At 48.9% G+C, this 19,296-nt stretch overlaps 1 protein-coding gene and 1 pseudogene across 3 annotated transcripts in view; both read left to right on the top strand.

Moving 5' to 3' along the window:
* osbpl9 (oxysterol binding protein-like 9) overlaps positions 1-19,296 on the top strand; it is a 291,494-nt gene that overhangs the window by 240,270 nt on the left and 31,928 nt on the right. The gene's annotated exons all lie outside the window — the stretch shown is intronic.
* LOC148149140 (uncharacterized) lies at positions 16,259-18,341 on the top strand (annotated as a pseudogene).

Genomic DNA, 19,296 nt, shown 5'->3' with positions numbered 1-19,296 from the left:
TCTCGATCTCTCTCGATCTCTCTCGATCTCTCTCGATCTCTCTCGATCTCTCTCGATCTCTCTCGATCTCTCTCGATCTCTCGATCTCTCTCTCTCTCTCGATCTCTCTCTCTCTCTCGATCTCTCTCTCTCTCGATCTCTCTCTCTCTCGATCTCTCTCTCTCTCGATCTCTCTCTCTCTCGATCTCTCTCTCTCTCGATCTCTCTCTCTCTCGATCTCTCTCTCTCTCGATCTCTCTCTCTCGATCTCTCCCTCTCGATCTCTCTCTCTCTCGATCTCTCTCTCTCTCGATCTCTCTCGATCTCTCGATCTCTCTCTCTCTCGATCTCTCTCTCTCTCGATCTCTCTCTCTCTCGATCTCTCTCGATCTCTCTCGCTCTCTCTCTCTCTCGATCTCTCTCTCTCTCTCTCACTCGATCTCTCTCTCTCTCGATCTCTCTCTCGATCTCTCTCTCGATCTCTCTCTCGATCTCTCTCTCGATCTCTCTCTCGATCTCTCTCTCGATCTCTCTCTCGATCTCTATCTCTCTCGATCTCTATCTCTCTCGATCTCTATCTCTCTCGATCTCTATCTCTCTCGATCTCTATCTCTCTCTCTCTCGATCTCTCTCTCTCTCGATCTCTCTCGATCTCTCTCGCTCTCTCTCTCTCTCGATCTCTCTCTCTCTCTCTCACTCGATCTCTCTCTCTCTCGATCTCTCTCTCGATCTCTCTCTCGATCTCTCTCTCGATCTCTCTCTCGATCTCTCTCTCGATCTCTCTCTCGATCTCTCTCTCGATCTCTATCTCTCTCGATCTCTATCTCTCTCGATCTCTATCTCTCTCGATCTCTATCTCTCTCGATCTCTATCTCTCTCGATCTCGATCTCTCTCGATCTCGATCTCTCTCGATCTCTCTCGATCTCTCTCGATCTCTCTCGATCTCTCTCGATCTCTCTCGATCTCTCTCGATCTCTCTCGATCTCTCTCGATCTCTCTCGATCTCTCTCGATCTCTCTGTCTCGATCTCTCTCCCTCTCTCTCGATCTCTCTCCCTCTCTCTCGATCTCTCTCCCTCTCTCTCGATCTCTCTCCCTCTCTCTCGATCTCTCTCTCTCTCTCTCGATCTCGATCTCTCTCGATCTCGATCTCTCGATCTCTCGATCTCTCTCTCTCTCTCGATCTCTTTCTCTCTCTCTCGATCTCTCTCTCACTTGATCTCTCTCTCTCGATCTCTCTCGATCTCTCTCTCGATCTCTCTCTCGATCTCTCTCTCGATCTCTCTCTCTCGATCTCTCTCTCTCGATCTCTCTCTCTCGATCTCTCTCTCTCGATCTCTCTCTCTCGATCTCTCTCTCTCGATCTCTCTCTCTCGATCTCTCTCTCTCGATCTCTCTCTCTCGATCTCTCTCGATCTCTCTCTCTCACTCTCGATCTCTCTCTCTCTCGATCTCTCTCTCTCTCTCTCGATCACTCGATATCTCTCTCGATCTCTCTCTATCGATCACTCGATATCTCTCTCGATCTCTCTCGATCTCTCTCGATCTCTCTCGATCTCTCTCTCTCGATCTCTCTCTCTCGATCTCTCTCTCTCGATCTCTCTCTCTCTCGATCTCTCTCTCTCTCGATCTCTCTCTCTCGATCTCTCTCTCTCGATCTCTCTCTCTCGATCTCTCTCTCTCTCTCGATCTCTCTCTCTCTCGATCTCTCTCTCTCTCGATCTCTCTCTCTCTCGATCTCTCTCTCTCTCGATCTCTCTCTCTCTCTCGATCTCTCTCTCTCTCTCGATCTCTCTCTCTCGATCTCTCTCGATCTCTCTCGATCTCTCGATCTCTCTCGATCTCTCTCGATCTCTCTCTCTCTCTCTCTCTCTCTCTCTCTCTCTCTATCTCTCGATCTCGATCTCTCGATCTCTCGATCTCTCGATCTCTCGATCTCTCTCTCTTTCGATCTCTCTCTCTCTCGATCTCTTTCTCTCTCTCTCGATCTCTTTCTCTCACTTGATCTCTCTCTCGATCACTCGATCTCTCTCTCGATATCTCTCTCGATATCTCTCTCGATATCTCTCTCGATCTCTCTCTCGATCTCTCTCTCGATCTCTCTCTCGATCTCTCTCTCGATCTCTCTCTCTCTCTTGATCTCTCTCTCACTCGATATCTCTCTCTCTCGATCTCTCTCTCTCGATCTCTCTCTCTCGATCTCTCTCTCTCGATCTCTCTCTCTCTCTCGATCTCTCGATCTCTCTCTCTCTCTCGATCTCTTTCTCTCTCTCTCGATCTCTCTCTCACTTGATCTCTCTCTCTCGATCTCTCTCGATCTCTCTCTCTCTCGATCTCGATCTCTCTCGATCTCGATCTCTCTCGATCTCTCTCGATCTCTCTCGATCTCTCTCGATCTCTCTCTCTCTCTCGATCTCTCTCTCTCGATCTCTCTCTCTCGATCTCTCTCTCTCGATCTCTCTCTCTCGATCTCTCTCTCTCGATCTCTCTCTCTCGATCTCTCTCTCTCGATCTCTCTCTCTCGATCTCTCTCTCTCTCGATCTCTCTCTCTCTCGATCTCTCTCTCGATCTCTCGATCTCTCGATCTCTCTCTCTCTCTCTTGATCTCTCTCTCTCGATCTCTCTCTCTCTCTCTTGATCTCTCTCTCTCGATCTCTCTCGATCTCTCTCGATCTCTCTCGATCTCTCTCGATCTCTCTCGATCTCTCTCGATCTCTCTCTCTCTCTCGATCTCTCTCGATCTCTCTCGATCTCTCTCGATCTCTCTCGATCTCTCTTGATCTCTCTCTCTCTCTCGATCTCTCTCTCTCTCGATCTCTCGATCTCTCTCGATCTCTCTCTCTCGATCTCTCTCTCTCGATCTCTCTCTCTCGATCTCTCTCTCTCGATCTCTCTCTCTCGATCACTCGATCTCTCTCTCGATCTCTCTCTCAATCTCTCTCTCTCTCTCGATCTCTCTCGATCTCTCTCGATCTCTCTCTCGATCTCTCTCTCGATCTCTCTCTCGATCTCTCTCTCGATCTCTCTCTCGATCTCTCTCTCGATCTCTCTCTCGATCTCTCTCTCTCGATCTCTCGATCTCGATCTCGATCTCTCGATCTCGATCTCTCGATCTCGATCTCTCGATCTCGATCTCTCTCTCTCGATCTCTCGATCTCGATCTCTCTCTCTCGATCTCTCTCTCTCTCGATCTCTCTCTCTCGATCTCTCTCTCTCGATCACTCGATATCTCTCTCGATCTCTCTCTCTCGATCTCTCTCTCTCGATCTCTCTCTCTCGATCTCTCTCTCTCGATCTCTCTCGATCTCGATCTCTCTCGATCTCGATCTCTCGATCTCTCGATCTCTCTCTCTCTCTCGATCTCTTTCTCTCTCTCTCTCGATCTCTCTCTCACTTGATCTCTCTCTCTCGATCTCTCTCGATCTCTCTCGATGTCTCTCGATCTCTCTCGATCTCTCTCTCGATCTCTCTCTCGATCTCTCTCTCTCGATCTCTCTCTCTCGATCTCTCTCTCTCGATCTCTCTCTCTCGATCTCTCTCTCTCGATCTCTCTCTCTCGATCTCTCTCTCTCGATCTCTCTCTCTCGATCTCTCTCTCTCGATCTCTCTCTCTCTCTCTCACTCTCGATCTCTCTCTCTCTCGATCTCTCTCTCTCTCGATCACTCGATATCTCTCTCGATCTCTCTCTATCGATCACTCGATATCTCTCTCGATCTCTCTCGATCTCTCTCGATCTCTCTCGATCTCTCTCTCTCGATCTCTCTCTCTCTCGATCTCTCTCTCTCTCTCGATCTCTCTCTCTCGATCTCTCTCTCTCGATCTCTCTCGATCTCTCTCTCTCGATCTCTCTCTCTCGATCTCTCTCTCTCTCTCGATCTCTCTCTCTCTCTCGATCTCTCTCTCTCTCGATCTCTCTCTCTCTCGATCTCTCTCTCTCTCGATCTCTCTCTCTCTCGATCTCTCTCTCTCTCGATCTCTCTCTCTCTCGATCTCTCTCTCTCTCTCGTTCTCTCTCTCTCGATCTCTCTCTCTCGCTCGATCTCTCTCTCTCTCTCTCGATCTCTCTCTCTCGATCTCTCTCTCTCGATCTCTCTCTCTCGATCTCTCTCTCTCTCGATCTCTCTCTCTCTCGATCTCTCTCTCTCGATCTCTCTCTCTCGATCTCTCTCTCTCGATCTCTCTCTCTCTCTCGATCTCTCTCTCTCTCGATCTCTCTCTCTCTCGATCTCTCTCTCTCTCGATCTCTCTCTCTCTCGATCTCTCTCTCTCTCTCGATCTCTCTCTCTCGATCTCTCTCGATCTCTCGATCTCTCTCGATCTCTCTCGATCTCTCTCTCTCTCTCTCTCTCTCTCTCTCTCTCTCTCTCGATCTCTCGATCTCGATCTCTCGATCTCTCGATCTCTCGATCTCTCGATCTCTCTCTCTTTCGATCTCTCTCTCTCTCGATCTCTTTCTCTCTCTCTCGATCTCTTTCTCTCACTTGATCTCTCTCTCGATCACTCGATCTCTCTCTCGATCTCTCTCTCGATATCTCTCTCGATATCTCTCTCGATCTCTCTCTCGATCTCTCTCTCGATCTCTCTCTCGATCTCTCTCTCTCTCTTGATCTCTCTCTCACTCGATATCTCTCTCTCTCGATCTCTCTCTCTCGATCTCTCTCTCTCGATCTCTCTCTCTCGATCTCTCTCTCTCTCTCGATCTCTCGATCTCTCTCTCTCTCTCGATCTCTTTCTCTCTCTCTCGATCTCTCTCTCACTTGATCTCTCTCTCTCGATCTCTCTCGATCTCTCTCTCTCTCGATCTCGATCTCTCTCGATCTCGATCTCTCTCGATCTCTCTCGATCTCTCTCGATCTCTCTCGATCTCTCTCTCTCTCTCGATCTCTCTCTCTCGATCTCTCTCTCTCGATCTCTCTCTCTCGATCTCTCTCTCTCGATCTCTCTCTCTCGATCTCTCTCTCTCGATCTCTCTCTCTCGATCTCTCTCTCTCGATCTCTCTCTCTCGATCTCTCTCTCTCTCGATCTCTCTCTCTCTCGATCTCTCTCTCGATCTCTCGATCTCTCGATCTCTCTCTCTCTCTCTTGATCTCTCTCTCTCGATCTCTCTCTCTCTCTCTTGATCTCTCTCTCTCGATCTCTCTCGATCTCTCTCGATCTCTCTCGATCTCTCTCGATCTCTCTCGATCTCTCTCGATCTCTCTCTCTCTCTCGATCTCTCTCGATCTCTCTCGATCTCTCTCGATCTCTCTCGATCTCTCTTGATCTCTCTCTCTCTCTCGATCTCTCTCTCTCTCGATCTCTCGATCTCTCTCGATCTCTCTCTCTCGATCTCTCTCTCTCGATCTCTCTCTCTCGATCTCTCTCTCTCGATCACTCGATCTCTCTCTCAATCTCTCTCTCAATCTCTCGATCTCTCTCGATCTCTCTCGATCTCTCTCTCGATCTCTCTCTCGATCTCTCTCTCGATCTCTCTCTCGATCTCTCTCTCGATCTCTCTCTCGATCTCTCTCTCGATCTCTCTCTCGATCTCTCTCTCGATCTCTCTCTCTCGATCTCTCGATCTCGATCTCGATCTCTCGATCTCGATCTCTCGATCTCGATCTCTCGATCTCGATCTCTCTCTCTCGATCTCTCGATCTCGATCTCTCGATCTCGATCTCTCTCTCTCGATCTCTCTCTCTCTCGATCTCTCTCTCTCTCGATCTCTCTCTCTCGATCTCTCTCTCTCGATCACTCGATATCTCTCTCGATCTCTCTCTCTCGATCTCTCTCTCTCGATCTCTCTCTCTCGATCTCTCTCTCTCGATCTCTCTCGATCTCGATCTCTCTCGATCTCGATCTCTCGATCTCTCGATCTCTCTCTCTCTCTCGATCTCTTTCTCTCTCTCTCTCGATCTCTCTCTCACTTGATCTCTCTCTCTCGATCTCTCTCGATCTCTCTCGATGTCTCTCGATCTCTCTCTCGATCTCTCTCTCGATCTCTCTCTCGATCTCTCTCTCTCGATCTCTCTCTCTCGATCTCTCTCTCTCGATCTCTCTCTCTCGATCTCTCTCTCTCGATCTCTCTCTCTCGATCTCTCTCTCTCGATCTCTCTCTCTCGATCTCTCTCTCTCTCTCTCACTCTCAATCTCTCTCTCTCTCGATCTCTCTCTCTCTCGATCACTCGATATCTCTCTCGATCTCTCTCTATCGATCACTCGATATCTCTCTCGATCTCTCTCGATCTCTCTCGATCTCTCTCGATCTCTCTCTCTCGATCTCTCTCTCTCTCGATCTCTCTCTCTCTCTCGATCTCTCTCTCTCGATCTCTCTCTCTCGATCTCTCTCGATCTCTCTCTCTCGATCTCTCTCTCTCGATCTCTCTCTCTCTCTCGATCTCTCTCTCTCTCTCGATCTCTCTCTCTCTCGATCTCTCTCTCTCTCGATCTCTCTCTCTCTCGATCTCTCTCTCTCTCGATCTCTCTCTCTCTCGATCTCTCTCTCTCTCGATCTCTCTCTCTCTCTCGTTCTCTCTCTCTCGATCTCTCTCTCTCTCTCGATCTCTCTCTCTCTCTCTCTCGATCTCTCTCTCTCGATCTCTCGATCTCTCGATCTCTCGATCTCTCTCTCTTTCGATCTCTCTCTCTCTCTCTCTCTCGATCTCTTTCTCTCTCTCTCGATCTCTTTCTCTCACTTGATCTCTCTCTCGATCACTCGATCTCTCTCTCGATCTCTCTCTCGATATCTCTCTCGATCTCTCTCTCGATCTCTCTCTCGATCTCTCTCTCGATCTCTCTCTCGATCTCTCTCTCGATCTCTCTCTCGATCTCTCTCTCGATCTCTCTCTCTTGATCTCTCTCTCACTCGATATCTCTCTCTCTCGATCTCTCTCTCTCGATCTCTCTCTCTCGATCTCTCTCTCACTTGATCTCTCTCTCGATCACTCGATATCTCTCTCGATCACTCGATATCTCTCTCGATCTCTCTCTCGATCTCTCTCTCTCGATCTCTCTCTCTCGATCTCTCTCTCTCGATCTCTCTCTCTCGATCTCTCTCTCTCGATCTCTCTCTCGATCTCTCTCTCTCGATCTCTCTCTCTCGATCTCTCTCTCTCGATCTCTCTCTCTCGATCTCTCTCTTTCGATCTCTCGATCTCTCGATCTCTCGATCTCTCTCTCTTTCGATCTCTCTCGATCTCTTTCTCTCTCTCTCGATCTCTTTCTCTCTCTCGATCTCTCTCTCACTTGATCTCTCTCTTTCGATCTCTCTCGATCTCTCTCTCTCGATCTCTCTCTCTCTCGATCTCTCTCTCTCTCTCGATCTCTCTCTCTCGATCTCTCTCTCTCGATCTCTCTCTCTCGATCTCTCTCGATCTCGATCTCGATCTCTCGATCTCTCGATCTCTCGATCTCTCGATCTCTCGATCTCTCTCTCTCTCTCGATCTCTTTCTCTCTCTCACTTGATCTCTCTCACTTGATCTCTCTCTCTCGATCTCTCTCGATCTCTCTCGATCTCTCTCTCGATCTCTCTCTCGATATCTCTCTCGATATCTCTCTCGATCTCTCTCTCGATCTCTCTCTCACTTGATCTCTCTCTCTCGATCTCTCTCGATCTCTCTCTCGATCTCTCTCTCGATCTCTCTCTCGATCTCTCTCTCGATCTCTCTCTCTCGATCTCTCTCTCTCGATCTCTCTCTCTCGATCTCTCTCTCTCGATCTCTCTCTCTCTCGATCTCTCTCTCTCGATTACTCGATATCTCTCTCGATATCTCTCTCGATCTCTCTCTCGATCTCTCTCTCGATCTCTCTCTCGATCTCTCTCTCGATCTCTCTCTCGATCTCTCTCTCGATCTCTCTCTCGATCTCTCTCTCGATCTCTCTCTCGATCTCTCTCTCTCTCGATCTCTCTCTCTCGATCTCTCTCTCTCGATCTCTCTCTCTCGATCTCTCTCTCTCGATCTCTCTCTCTCGATCTCTCTCTCGATCTCTCTCTCGATCTCTCTCTCGATCTCTCTCTCGATCTCTCTCTCGATCTCTCTCTCGATCTCTCTCTCGATCTCTCTCTCTCGATCTCTCTCTCTCTCTCGATCTCTCTCTCTCTCGATCTCTCTCTCTCGATCACTCGATATCTCTCTCGATCTCTCTCTATCGATCACTCGATATCTCTCTCGATCTCTCTCGATCTCTCTCGATCTCTCTCCCTCTCTCTCGATCTCTCTCTCGATCTCTCTCCCTCTCTCTCGATCTCTCTCCCTCTCTCTCGATCTCTCTCCCTCTCTCTCGATCTCTCTCCCTCTCTCTCGATCTCTCTCCCTCTCTCTCGATCTCTCTCCCTCTCTCTCGATCTCTCTCTCTCTCTCTCGATCTCGATCTCGATCTCTCTCGATCTCGATCTCTCTCGATCTCGATCTCTCTCGATCTCTCTCTCTCTCGATCTCTCTCTCTCTCTCTTGATCTCTCTCTCTCTCGATCTCTCTCTCTCTCTCTTGATCTCTCTCTCTCGATCTCTCTCTCTCTCTCTTGATCTCTCTCTCTCGATCTCTCTCGATCTCTCTCGATCTCTCTCGATCTCTCTCGATCTCGATCTCTCTCGATCTCTCTCGATCTCTCTCGATCTCTCTCGATCTCTCTCGATCTCTCTCGATCTCTCTCGATCTCTCTCGATCTCTCTCGATCTCTCTCGATCTCTCTCTCTCTCGATCTCTCTCTCTCTCGATCTCTCTCGATCTCTCTCGATCTCTCTCGATCTCTCTCGATCTCTCTCTCTCTCTCGATCTCTCTCTCTCTCTCGATCTCTCTCTCTCTCTCGATCTCTCTCTCTCTCTCGATCTCTCTCTCTCTCTCGATCTCTCTCTCTCTCTCGATCTCTCTCTCTCGATATCTCTCTCTCAATCTCTCTCTCTCTCGTCTCTCTCTCTCGATCTCTCTCTCGATCTCTCTCGATCTCTCGATCTCTCTCGATCTCTCTCTCTCGATCTCTCTCTCTCTCGATCTCTCTCTCTCGATCTCTCTCTCACGATCTCTCTCTCTCGATCTCTCTCTCTCGATCTCTCTCTCTCTCTCGATCTCTCTCTCTCGATCTCTCTCTCTCTCTCTCGATCTCTCTCTCTCGATCTCTCTCTCTCGATCTCTCTCTCTCGATCTCTCTCTCTCTCTCGATCTCTCTCTCTCGATCTCTCTCTCTCGATCTCTCTCTCTCGATCTCTCTCTCTCGATCTCTCTCTCTCGATCTCGATCTCTCGATCTCGATCTCTCTCTCTCGATCTCTCTCTCTCGATCTCTCTCTCTCGATCTCTCTCTCTCGATCTCTCTCTCTCGATCTCGATCTCTCGATCTCTCGATCTCTCGATCTCTCGATCTCTCGATCTCTCTCTCTCTCGATCTCTCTCGATCTCTCTCTCTCGATCTCTCTCTCACTTGATCTCTCTCTCTCGATCACTCGATCTCTCTCTCGATCTCTCTCTCGATCTCTCTCTCTCTCTCGATCTCTCTCTCTCTCTCGATCTCTCTCTCTCTCTCGATCTCTCTCTCTCTCTCGATCTCTCTCGATCTCTCTCTCTCGATCTCTCTCTCACTTGATCTCTCTCTCTCGATCACTCGATCTCTCTCTCGATCTCTCTCTCGATCTCTCTCTCTCTCGATCTCTCTCTCTCTCTCGATCTCTCTCTCTCTCTCGATCTCTCTCTCTCTCTCGATCTCTCTCGATCTCTCTCTCTCGATCTCTCTCTCACTTGATCTCTCTCTCTCGATCACTCGATCTCTCTCTCGATCTCTCTCTCGATCTCTCTCTCTCTCTCGATCTCTCTCTCTCTCTCGATCTCTCTCTCTCTCTCGATCTCTCTCTCGATCACTCGATATCTCTCTCGATCTCTCTCTCGATCTCTCTCTCTCTCTCGATCTCTCTCTCTCGATCTCTCTCTCTCTCTCGATCTCTCTCTCTCGATCTCTCTCTCTCTCTCGATCTCTCTCTCTCGATCTCGATCTCTCGATCTCGATCTCTCGATCTCGATCTCTCTCTCTCGATCTCTCTCTCTCGATCTCTCTCTCGATCTCTCTCTCTCGATCTCTCTCTCTCGATCTCTCTCTCTCGATCTCTCGATCTCTCGATCTCTCTCTCTCTCTCGATCTCTCTCGATCTCTCTCTCTCGATCTCTCTCTCACTTGATCTCTCTCTCTCGATCACTCGATCTCTCTCTCGATCTCTCTCTCGATCTCTCTCTCTCTCTCTCGATCTCTCTCTCTCTCTCGATCTCTCTCTCTCTCTCGATCTCTCTCGATCTCTCTCTCTCGATCTCTCTCTCACTTGATCTCTCTCTCTCGATCACTCGATCTCTCTCTCGATCTCTCTCTCGATCTCTCTCTCGATCTCTCTCTCTCTCTCGATCTCTCTCTCTCTCTCGATCTCTCTCTCTCTCTCGATCTCTCTCTCTCTCTCGATCTCTCTCTCTCTCTCGATCTCTCTCTCGATCACTCGATATCTCTCTCGATCTCTCTCTCGATCTCTCTCTCTCTCTCGATCTCTCTCTCTCGATCTCTCTCTCTCTCTCGATCTCTCTCTCTCGATATCTCTCTCTCAATCTCTCTCTCTCTCGTCTCTCTCTCTCGTCTCTCTCTCTCGATCTCTCTCTCGATCTCTCTCGATCTCTCGATCTCTCTCGATCTCTCTCTCTCGATCTCTCTCTCTCTCGATCTCTCTCTCTCGATCTCTCTCTCACGATCTCTCTCTCTCGATCTCTCTCTCTCGATCTCTCTCTCTCTCTCGATCTCTCTCTCTCGATCTCTCTCTCTCTCTCGATCTCGATCTCTCGATCTCGATCTCTCGATCTCGATCTCTCTCTCTCGATCTCTCTCTCTCGATCTCTCTCTCTCGATCTCTCTCTCTCGATCTCTCTCTCTCGATCTCTCTCTCTCGATCTCTCTCTCTCGATCTCTCTCTCTCGATCTCTCTCTCTCGATCTCTCGATCTCTCGATCTCTCGATCTCTCGATCTCTCTCTCTCTCGATCTCTCTCGATCTCTCTCTCTCGATCTCTCTCTCACTTGATCTCTCTCTCTCGATCACTCGATCTCTCTCTCGATCTCTCTCTCGATCTCTCTCTCTCTCTCTCGATCTCTCTCTCTCTCTCGATCTCTCTCTCTCTCTCGATCTCTCTCGATCTCTCTCTCTCGATCTCTCTCTCACTTGATCTCTCTCTCTCGATCACTCGATCTCTCTCTCGATCTCTCTCTCTCTCTCTCGATCTCTCTCTCTCTCTCGATCTCTCTCTCTCTCTCGATCTCTCTCGATCTCTCTCTCTCGATCTCTCTCTCTCTCTCGATCTCTCTCTCTCTCTCGATCTCTCTCTCTCTCTCGATCTCTCTCTCTCTCTCGATCTCTCTCTCTCTCTCGATCTCTCTCTCGATCACTCGATATCTCTCTCGATCTCTCTCTCGATCTCTCTCTCTCTCTCGATCTCTCTCTCTCGATCTCTCTCTCTCTCTCTCGATCTCTCTCTCTCTCTCTCGATCTCGATCTCTCGATCTCTCGATCTCTCGATCTCGATCTCTCGATCTCGATCTCTCGATCTCGATCTCTCGATCTCGATCTCTCTCTCTCGATCTCTCTCTCTCGATCTCTCTCTCTCGATCTCTCGATCTCTCGATCTCTCTCTCTCGATCTCTCGATCTCTCTCGATCTCTCTCTCTCGATCTCTCTCTCACTTGATCTCTCTCTCTCGATCACTCGATCTCTCTCTCGATCTCTCTCTCGATCTCTCTCTCTCGATCTCTCTCTCTCTCTCGATCTCTCTCTCTCTCTCGATCTCTCTCGATCTCTCTCTCTCGATCTCTCTCTCACTTGATCTCTCTCTCTCGATCACTCGATCTCTCTCTCGATCTCTCTCTCGATCTCTCTCTCGATCTCTCTCTCGATCTCTCTCTCTCTCTCGATCTCTCTCTCTCTCTCGATCTCTCTCTCTCTCTCGATCTCTCTCTCTCTCTCGATCTCTCTCTCGATCACTCGATATCTCTCTCGATCTCTCTCTCGATCTCTCTCTCTCTCTCGATCTCTCTCTCTCGATCTCTCTCTCTCTCTCGATCTCTCTCTCGATCTCTCTCTCTCGATCTCTCTCTCTCGATCTCTCTCTCTCTCGATCTCTCTCTCTCTCTCGATCTCGATCTCTCGATCTCGATCTCTCGCTCTCGATCTCTCTCTCTCGATCTCTCTCTCTCGATCTCTCTCTCTCGATCTCTCTCTCTCGATCTCTCTCTCTCGATCTCTCTCTCTCGATCTCTCTCTCTCGATCTCTCTCTCTCGATCTCTCTCTCTCGATCTCTCTCTCTCGATCTCTCTCTCTCGATCTCTCTCTCTCTCGATCTCTCTCTCTCGATCTCGATCTCTCGATCTCTCGATCTCTCGATCTCTCGATCTCGATCTCTCGATCTCTCTCGATCTCTCTCTCTCGATCTCTCTCTCACTTGATCTCTCTCTCTCGATCACTCGATCTCTCTCTCGATCTCTCTCTCGATCTCTCTCTCTCGATCTCTCTCTCTCTCTCGATCTCTCTCTCTCTCTCGATCTCTCTCGATCTCTCTCTCTCGATCTCTCTCTCACTTGATCTCTCTCTCTCGATCACTCGATCTCTCTCTCGATCTCTCTCTCGATCTCTCTCTCTCTCTCGATCTCTCTCTCTCTCTCGATCTCTCTCTCTCTCTCGATCTCTCTCTCTCTCTCGATCTCTCTCTCGATCACTCGATATCTCTCTCGATCTCTCTCTCGATCTCTCTCTCTCTCTCGATCTCTCTCTCTCTCGATCTCTCTCTCTCTCTCGATCTCTCTCTCTCTCTCGATCTCTCTCTCTCTCTCTCGATCTCTCTCTCTCTCGATCTCTCTCTCTCTCGATCTCTCTCTCTCGATCTCTCTCTCTCTCTCTCGATCTCTCTCTCTCTCGATCTCTCTCTCTCGATCTCTCTCTCTCGATCTCTCTCTCTCGATCTCTCTCTCTCGATCTCTCTCTCTCGATCTCTCTGTCTCGATCTCTCTCCGTCTCTCTCGATCTCTCTCCGTCTCTCTCGATCTCTCTCCGTCTCTCTCGATCTCTCTCCGTCTCTCTCGATCTCTCTCTCGATCTCTCTCGCGATCTCTCTCGCGATCTCTCTCGCGATCTCTCTCGCGATCTCTCTCGCGATCTCTCTCGCGATCTCTCTCGCGATCTCTCTCGCGATCTCTCTCGCGATCTCTCTCGCGATCTCTCTCGCGATCTCTCTCGCGATCTCTCTCGCGATCTCTCTCGCGATCTCTCTCTCGATCTCTCTCGATCTCTCTCGATCTCTCTCGATCTCTCTCGATCTCTCTCGATCTCTCTCGATCTCTCTCGATCTCTCTCGATCTCTCTCTCTCTCTCACTCTCTCTCTCTCTCGATCTCTCTCTCTCTCTCGATCTCTCTCTCTCTCGATCTCTCTCTCTCTCTCGATCTCTCTCTCTCTCTCTCGATCTCTCTCTCTCGATCTCTCTCTCTCTCTCTCGATCTCTCTCTCGATCTCTGTCTCTCTCTCGATCTCTCTCTCTCTCTCGATCTCTCTCTCTCGATCTCTCTCTCTCTCTCGATCTCTCTCTCTCTCTCGATCTCTCGATCTCTCTCGATCTCTCGATCTCTCTCTCGATCTCTCTCTCTCTCTCGATCTCTCTCTCTCTCTCGATCTCTCTCTCTCTCTCGATCTCTCTCTCTCTCTCGATCGCTCTCTCTCTCGATCTCTCTCTCTCGATCTCTCTCTCTCTCGATCTCTCTCTCGATCTCTCGCTCGATCTCTCTCTCGATCTCGATCTCGATCTCTCGATCTCTCGATCTCTCGATCTCTCGATCTCGATCTCTTTCTCTCACTTGATCTCTCTCTCGATCTCTCTCTCTCGATCTCTCTCTCTCGATCTCTCTCTCTCGATCTCTCTCTCTCGATCTCTCTCTCTCTCGATCTCTCTCTCGATCTCTCTCTCTCTCTCTCTCTCTCTCGATCTCTCTCTCTCTCGATCTCTCTCTCTCGATCTCTCTCGATCGATCTCTCTCGATCGATCTCTCTCTCTCGATCTCTCTCTCTCTCTCGATCTCTCTCTCTCTCTCGATCTCTCTCTCTCTCTCGATCTCTCTCTCTCTCTCTCGATCTCTCTCTCTCGATCTCTCTCTCTCTCTCTCTCTCGATCTCTCTCTCTCTCTCTCGATCTCTCTCTCTCTCTCTCGATCTCTCTCTCTCTCTCTCTCGATCTCTCTCTCTCGATCTCTCTCTCTCTCGATCTCTCGATCTCTCGATCTCTCGATCTCTCGATCTCTCTCTCTCTTTCGATCTCTCGATCTCTCTCTCGATCTCTCTCGATCTCTCTCTCTCGATCTCGATCTCTTTCTCTCACTTGATCTCTCTCTCGATCTCTCTCTCGATCTCTCTCTCGATCTCTCTCTCTCTCTCTCTCGATCTCTCTCTCACTCGATATCTCTCTCTCTCTCGATCTCTCTCGATCTCTCTCTCTCGATCTCGATCTCTCTCTCTCGATCTCTCTCTCTCGATCTCGATCTCTCTCTCTCGATCTCTCTCTCTCGATCTCTCTCTCTCGATCTCTCTCTCTCGATCTCTCTCTCTCTCGATCTCTCTCTCTCGATCTCTCTCTCTCGATCTCTCTCTCTCGATCTCTCTCTCTCGATCTCTCTCTCTCGATCTCTCTCTCTCGATCTCTCTCGATCTCTCTCTCGATCTCTCTCGATCTCTCGATCTCTCTCTCTCGATCTCTCTCGATCTCTTTCTCTCTCTCTCGATCTCTCTCTTTCGATCTCTCTCTCTCGATCTCTCTCTCTCGATCTCTCTCTCTCGATCTCTCTCTCTCGATCTCTCTCTCTCGATCTCTCTCTCTCGATCTCTCTCTCTCGATCTCTCTCTCTCGATCTCTCTCTCTCGATCTCTCTCTCTCGATCTCTCTCACTTGATCTCTCTCACTTGATCTCTCTCTCTCGATCTCTCTCGATCTCTCTCGATCTCTCTCGATCTCTCTCTCGATCTCTCTCTCTCGATCTCTCTCTCTCGATCTCTCTCTCTCTCGATCTCTCTCTCTCTCTCGATCTCTCTCTCTCGATCACTCGATATCTCTCTCGATATCTCTCTCGATATCTCTCTCGATCTCTCTCTCGATCTCTCTCTCGATCTCTCTCTCGATCTCTCTCTCGATCTCTCTCTCGATCTCTCTCTCTCTCTCGATCTCTCTCTCTCGATCTCTCTCTCTCTCTCGATCTCTCTCTCTCTCGATCTCTCTCGATCTCTCTCTCTCGATCTCTCTCTCTCGATCTCTCTCTCGATCTCTCTCTCGATCTCTCTCTCGATCTCTCTCTCGATCTCTCTCTCGATCTCTCTCTCGATCTCTCTCTCGATCTCTCTCTCGATCTCTCTCTCGATCTCTCTCGATCTCTCTCGATCTCTCTCTCTCTCACTTGATCTCTCTCTCTCTCGATCTCTCTCTCTCTCTCGATCTCTCTCTCTCTCTCGATCTCTCGATCTCTCTCGATCTCTCGATCTCTCTCGATCTCTCGATCTCTCTCTCTCTCTCTCTCTCTCTCTCTCTCTCGATCTCTCTCTCTCGATCTCTCTCTCTCGATCTCTCTCTCTCGATCTCTCTCTCTCGATCTCTCTCTCTCGATCTCTCTCTCTCGATCTCTCTCTCTCGATCTCTCTCTCTCGATCTCGATCTCTCTCTCGATCTCTCTCTCGATCTCTCTCTCGATCTCTCTCTCGATCTCTCTCTCGATCTCTCTCTCTCTCGAACTCTCTCTCTCTCTCGAACTCTCTCTCGAACTCTCTCTCTCTCTCTCTCGAACTCACTCTCTCTCTCTCTCTCGATCTCTCTCTCTCGATCTCTCTCTCTCGATCTCTCTCTCTCGATCTCTCTCTCTCGATCTCGATCTCTCTCTCGATCTCTCTCTCGATCTCTCTCTCGATCTCTCTCTCGATCTCTCTCTCGATCTCTCTCTCTCTCGAACTCTCTCTCTCTCTCGAACTCTCTCTCGAACTCTCTCTCTCTCTCTCTCGAACTCACTCTCTCTCTCTCTCTCGAACTCACTCTCTCTCTCTCTCTCGAACTCTCTCTCTCTCTCTCTCGAACTCTCGAACTCTCTCTCTCGAACTCTCTCTCGAACTCTCGAACTCTCGAACTCTCGAACTCTCGAACTCTCGATCTCTCGATCTCTCGATCTCTCGATCTCTCTCGAACTCTCGAACTCTCGAACACTCTCTCTCTCTCTCTCTCTCTCTCTGTCTCGAACTCTCGAACTCTCTCGAACTCTCTCTCTCTCGGTCGCTCTCCCTCGATCTCGCTCTCCCTCGATCTCGCTCTCCCTCGATCTCGCTCTCCCTCGATCTCGCTCTCCCTCGATCTCGCTCTCCCTCGATCTCGCTCTCCCTCGATCTCGCTCTCCCTCGATCTCGCTCTCCCTCGATCTCGCTCTCCCTCGATCTCGCTCTCCCTCGATCTCGCTCTCCCTCGATCTCGCTCTCCCTCGATCTCGCTCTCCCTCGATCTCGCTCTCCCTCGATCTCGCTCTCCCTCGCTCTCGCTCTCCCTCGCTCTCGCTCTCCCTCGCTCTCGCTCTCCCTCGCTCTCGCTCTCCCTCGCTCTCGCTCTCGCTCTCCCTCGATCTCGCTCTCCCTCGATCTCGCTCTCCCTCGATCTCGCTCTCCCTCGATCTCGCTCTCCCTCGATCTCGCTCTCCCTCGATCTCGCTCTCCCTCGATCTCGCTCTCCCTCGATCTCGCTCTCCTTCGATCTCGCTCTCCCTCGATCTCGCTCTCCCTCGATCTCGCTCTCCCTCGATCTCGCTCTCCCTCGATCTCGCTCTCCCTCGATCTCGCTCTCCCTCGCTCTCGCTCTCCCTCGCTCTCGCTCTCCCTCGCTCTCGCTCTCCCTCGCTCTCGCTCTCGCTCTCCCTCGCTCTCGCTCTCGCTCTCCCTCGCTCTCGCTCTCCCTCGCTCTCGCTCTCCCTCGATCTCGCTCTCCCTCGATCTCGCTCTCCCTCGATCTCGCTCTCCCTCGATCTCGCTCTCCCTCGATCTCGCTCTCCCTCGATCTCGCTCTCCCTCGATCTCGCTCTCCCTCGATCTCGCTCTCCCTCGATCTCGCTCTCCCTCGATCTCGCTCTCCCTCGATCTCGCTCTCCCTCTCCCTCGCGCTCGGTCTCGCTCTCCCTCGGTCTCGCTCTCCCTCGGTCTCGCTCTCCCTCGGTCTCGCTCTCCCTCGGTCTCGCTCGGTCTCTCGATCTCTCTCTTCCCCCTCCCCCTCCCCCTCTCCCTCTCCCCCTCTCAACCTCTCCCTCTCTCGATCTCTCTCTCTCTCGATCTCTCTCTCTCTCTCGATCTCTCTCTCTCTCTCGATCTCTCTCTCTTTCTATCTCTCTCTCTACAAGACAACAAGAGTGTGTTTAATAAAACACGACTTACGTCATAAGCTGATTGCTCCCTACCTGGGGAAAAAAAATTAAATGTCGTCCAAGTTGGCCTGTCTACATAGGATCCCTGCAATTTGAAGATTATTTACTGTGAAGTGCTTTTGAAATGTTTTGACCAAATGAATGCATACTTCTGCTACGATTAAGAATGTTGGTATTGCAACGCCAGTTTGACTGAGACAGTTTCCCACACTGGAGGCTGGTTTTGAGGATGTTAATCATCTGACATCATATTGTAGACCTTCCTCTGTTCCATGATGACAAGTGTGAGGGAAATGGGAGGAGTGTGGAGAAGAAAGAAGTTTGAAGTCATCTGTGAGATTGGCACAATGTAGAGGAGTCAGATCACACAATATTGCTTTCATGTTAGCATTGGTATGCAATTGCAGACTTCTGAAAGAGGATATTAACCAGGGAGACCATGTGATATTAGAATGTTGACAAATAAATTGAGAATAGTTGCTCGTAACACTAACAATTTTCATACTGGTATAGTAAAGACAAAGTAATATGTTTAATTGTACAACTTCTTTTTCAAAATACCAAATGTGTAATTTTGTCAAGAGATCTATGGGATATCTATAAGCACAGGCGATGGTGAACTTGGAGCAGAAAAGTTGGGAACTACTGTTTCAGAAATTATCAGATTTCAAATTTTCATTAAAAGTTCAGGATTTTTTAAAATGCACTTGTCACATTATTACTTTATTATAATTGTTCAGCTCATTTTTGAATCTCCATCTAAAAGTTATGTTAAAAATTAGATTTCAGATGTGTCAATTTGCATTAGTTGATTTAAGCTTTATCTAGAATTGTTGTTCTTTATCAAAATACAGGGAAGTTGTTTTATATTTTCCCTTCCAACTGCCCATTTAAAAAAAATTGCTTTGTGGCCGTTAAAGGTTTTGAATGGACTGGAGGACCATTAATGTGATTCAGCTTTTCAAGAAGGGTGATATCAATATACCAGGAATGACAGACCAGTGGGTCTCACAGGAGTCATAGGGAAACTGATGGAGGTGTGTAAGATTATTAGGGATAGGGTGATTAAATAGCAGCTGTTTCCCTCAGTTGAAGGGTTAATAACAAGTGGGACATAACTAAAAATTAAAGGAAATGTGAGGAAACAATCTTTTCATCCAGAGTGTGATGAGGGTGTGGAATGCACCATCTGGGAGGGTAATTGAGGCAGGTGACCTCACAACTTTTTAAAAAGTACTTGGTTGAGCACTTGAAGTGTCATAACAATCAAGACTATGGTCCTGGTATTGTGAAGTGTGATTAGAATAGATTTAGTATAGCTTTGACCGTATTGACTCAATGGGCCAAATAGTCCCTTCTGTGCCGTATTGATTCTATGAAAAATGAGAAATTATGCAAAATAACTGCACATTTATCCATTCATGACTGCTGTAGATATGCTGTGGCTTTTTTTGGAGGTGATTTTCATGATATTAGGACAACATTAAAGATTAAATAGCAAATCACCTTTTAATACAGTCCTCCCTTGCATTTGATATTGTATCGAGTGTTAGTTATCTTATGCCACAGGTGCTCTTTGTACCTTTTTATTGTTAATAGTGCAGACAAGGGGACCTCCTGTGGTGCAGTGGTAATGTCCTAATCCCAGACAAGGGAGACCTGGGTTCATGTCCCACCTGCTTCAGAAGTGTATCTCTGAACAGGTGGATTAGAAAAACAGGTTACATTTTAAAAGAAGTGCAGACAAGGGAATTAACTGTGAAGCTTGTTAGTACATGCCAATTTTAAATTGTTGAATGAGGGAAACTATTTAATCATAAATATTAGAAATAACTGCTGTTTAAAGAGCCATTTGCAATAGAAATTATTTCTTAAATACTCATAAAATAAATTTTTATTTAA

This window comes from Chiloscyllium plagiosum, unplaced genomic scaffold (genome assembly GCF_037043375.1).
Source record: "Chiloscyllium plagiosum isolate Xiang-an unplaced genomic scaffold, Cpla_swu_hap1 HiC_scaffold_9, whole genome shotgun sequence".
NCBI lineage: Eukaryota > Metazoa > Chordata > Chondrichthyes > Orectolobiformes > Hemiscylliidae > Chiloscyllium > Chiloscyllium plagiosum.
Note: the sequence above shows the minus strand (reverse complement) of the source record. Positions and strands in the feature narration are given on the sequence as shown.